The 3621-nt window shown below is 47.6% G+C and overlaps 1 pseudogene across 1 annotated transcript; it reads left to right on the forward strand.

Moving 5' to 3' along the window:
- Positions 1–2073: 2073 nt before the first annotated feature.
- Positions 2074–3092, forward strand: LOC309818353 (ras-related protein Rab-2A-like; annotated as a pseudogene). Its single transcript has 3 exons — positions 2074–2125; positions 2197–2442; positions 2820–3092. The product of its transcript is annotated as a ras-related protein Rab-2A-like (transcript).
- Positions 3093–3621: the final 529 nt, after the last annotated feature.

Consider the following 3621-nt stretch of genomic DNA (forward strand, 5'->3'; position numbering starts at 1 on the left):
ACTCGGATGTGTGTGTGAGGGTGCCACTGGCATCTAGTGGATGGAGGTCAGGGATGCAACTGAAAACCCTACAGGGCACAGGAAAAACCCCACCACAAAGAGTGGTCCAGCCCGGAATGTCAATAGTGCTGAAGTTAAGAAACTGTGGTCTAGATAATATTTCAAGGTCTCCTTAACAGCAGCTGCTGTTACTCCCACTATCCTTTCCTTGTCTCTACTTAATGGCAAATGGCCCTTGGAGGGGGAGGTCCTGACCTACCATGGTTACCACCGTGAGCCCCCAAATGAGAGTTATTACCAAAGAAAAAGTCATCTTTTTTGCATAGAATGATGATAATTGCCACCCTATTTTAGATAAGGGTTTTAGACTCATGCTACGATAGCATACAGGCTAGTTTAACTCATACTGCGCACTCCGTCTACCATCTCCCTAGTCTGCCATCCCATGAATGATGGTGTTGAGACTTGATCTCACGGTCAGGACAGGTAGGCTTGCAAGGGATAAAGGTCCTTTACATTCAAAGAATTTTCCTTCGCCAGTTAGAACTCTTCTCTTATACAATGAAGCATCGCCTTTGCAAATCACAGTGTCAGTTCAAAATTATATTAAATTCAAATAAGATCCAACTCAAGCATTCATGCACTCATCAACCTGCCAAGAGAAACGTACAGAGCACCTTTTAAGCCCAAAACCTTCTGCTCCAGCCTGGAATTCTAAATAAGAAGCGGCGCTGCAACCCACACGGCCGACCACCCCCGCAGAGCGCACACTCAGATGGGAGCGTGCACTCACATACCTGCAGGGGAACAGGACGGATTTGCTGTGGAGGCTCGTGGTGGAGACTGACAGCTCCAAACCTACTTCCTTTCGTCTTGTGCGTGCAGCTAGACGCCATTTCTCATCTTCCTCTGCAGCTGGATGCATCTGGGTCTCTGAGTTCTGGACTGTGAGCTAGAAGTGAGGAGAGTCACTCACAACGTAGCCCATGAGAACCTCTCGGGCTTGGTCTCTCTCCTTTCCCATCACCAAGCCAGAGACAGAGGATCCAGCAGCAGACTCCAAGACCCCAGGGGGTGGCACAGCCATAGTGTGGAAGGGTCCCAGGATGGTGGGGGGAAAGACCACCCCTAAGCAAGAATGCCGACATTGGACTGAGACATCAATTTGTATTGCATTAAGCTACTGAAATTTGAGGCATGATTTTCACAGCAGCTAGGGTTACTTGTCCTAACTAATAGCAGATGTGTGCGCAACCGTCCACCCAAGAGGAGCTGATTCTCCTTTGTGTCCCCATTATGATTTATAAGACCTTTATCACAATACCTGGAAGGCCTTGCTGCACTAATTTGTTTATCTCTTTGTGTCCCTACAGTGGTCGCCACAGACTTTTTTCATGGTAGGGGCTTAGGGGTGGCCATCTTACCACCAGGGGAGATAGGAAACTTGTCTTGAAGTTATAACTGCCTAGAAAATGCACCATTTCACTCTCAACTTAAAAAATAAGATACATTTTGTTGGCATTTTTTTTCAGCAAGGATTCTCCCCTAGATTCAACTAGGATGGCAAAGTCAACATTCTAACAGGGTACTTCTCCATTTTTATTCTCCTCTTAAAAAAATATAATAAAAGACTGTAAGGCTATTTTGTTTGGAGCAGTAGAAGGTATTAGCCTACGTCCTCCCTGTAGCAACGCATGTTGCATTGAAGAATCACCCAGCTGTGCTACCTGTTTTTGAAAAGAGACCAGAGACAGCCCTAGGGATCCAGGAGCCATTGGAGGATCTGGGCGGAAGACAACGGTCAGACTCGGGGCTGTTAAAACCAGAAGAGGGAGGCGGGGCGGAGGCGCCGGGGCCGCTGTTATTGTTCAGCTGGGCTCCGTTGGGCGCCGTTGCCTCCGATGGTGTCGATTTCTCCCGCTTCCTCTCGGCACCTCACTCCCGGCGGCTGACGACGACGGCGGCGGCGGCGGCTGCGGCGGGCGGAGCCTGGCGTTTCGAGGCCGAGCGGCGCCGTGGTGAGGGGCGCGGCGGAACGGGAGCCGCCTGCCCTGGCGCCAGGCGGCCGCGGCCATGGCGTACGCCTGTCTGTTCAAGTACATTATCATCGGCGACACAGGCGTTGGTAAATCATGCTTATTGCTATAGTTTACAGACAAGAGGTTTCAGCCAGTGCATGACTTACTATTGGTGTAGAGTTCGGTGCTCGAATGAAAACTATTGATGGGAAACAGATAAAACTTCAGATTTGGGGTACAGCAGGTCAGGAGTCCTTTCGTTCCATCACAAGGTCGTATTACAGAGGTGCAGCAGGGACTTTACTACTGTATGATATTATAAGGAGAGACACATTCAACCACTTGACAACCTGGTTAGAGTATGCCCGCCAGCATTCCAATTCCAACACGGTCATTATGCTTACTGGAAATAAAAATGATTTATGTAAGGCCAACTGGCCCGAGGCAGGGGAACGCAATCAGACTCCCCGGTTGAAACTGACCTGGAGACTTTCCGGACCACCCAGTTCCAGGAACTGACCTGGGGACTTTCCACCCGGCCCAGCCTTCCCGCCTTTCGAGGGGCGGGACTAACGGTCCCCCACGATACCCGAAAAGACCACCAAATAAGGAATACCCTGCGCCCTCCCGGATTCACCACACCCCTTTCCCTTCTTCCCCTATAAATTCTGCCCAAACCCTCGCCCGGGCGTCTCTTCTCCGGCCCCTTTCTCTCGGGCCAGTGCACCTCGCCCAGGAGCGTTCCCAAATAAAGCTTGTTTAAGCTCTCCTCCGTTTTTGGTGCCGTTCCTTACAATTTAGAATTTAGAAGAGAAGTAAAAAAAGAAGAAGGTGAAGCTTTTGCACGAGAACATGGACTTAGCTTCATGGAAACTTATGCTAAGACTGCTTCTAATGTAGAAGAGGCATTTATTAATACAGCAAAAGAAATTTATGAAAAAATCCAAGGAGTCTTTGACATTAATAATGAGGCAAATGGTATTAAAATTGGCCGTCAGCATGCTGCTACTGACGCCACGCACGCAGCACGCAGGCAGTCAGGGAGGACAGCCCGCCGGGGGAGGCTGCTGTTGAGTCTGTTTTTACTGTCTCGCTGCCCAGAAGGGGCTACTCACCTATTCTTTCACCCACCTGCTCAGCTGAGACATGAAACTCTTCGAAATGGCTTTATGTCACAGAAGACTTTAATCCTTCAAATTCTTGTGTAACTTTGAATAAATGGTTAACGTTCACTTAAAAAGACATTTTGGAGATTGTATTCATATCTATTTGCATTTGATTTCTAGGTCAATTGACGTGATTATTTTTGTTCAATGTTGTCTTGTGCCCTTACCTACGCACCGAATTGTATTGAACACTACAAAGTCATCCTGAGTATTTTAAATCGGTTTGTGTAGTTAGGTGTCCCCACACCTGTGGTTACCTAATGTTTAATATTATGGAACTGTCCTCAAAAGTTTGTCAATTTTCAAGGCTATAAGGAAAACAGAAGGACTCTTTTAATTCTGTATTTTATCATTTACTTTCCGTATATATAGTTTAATAACCTGCTTGGGTGTAATTTGCCAAGCTTGGATTCTTTAATGCATTTGCATAAATTCTA

The sequence above is a fragment of the Grampus griseus genome, assembly GCF_964374135.1.
Source record: "Grampus griseus genome assembly, chromosome: 2".
Taxonomy (NCBI): Eukaryota; Metazoa; Chordata; class Mammalia; order Artiodactyla; family Delphinidae; genus Grampus; species Grampus griseus.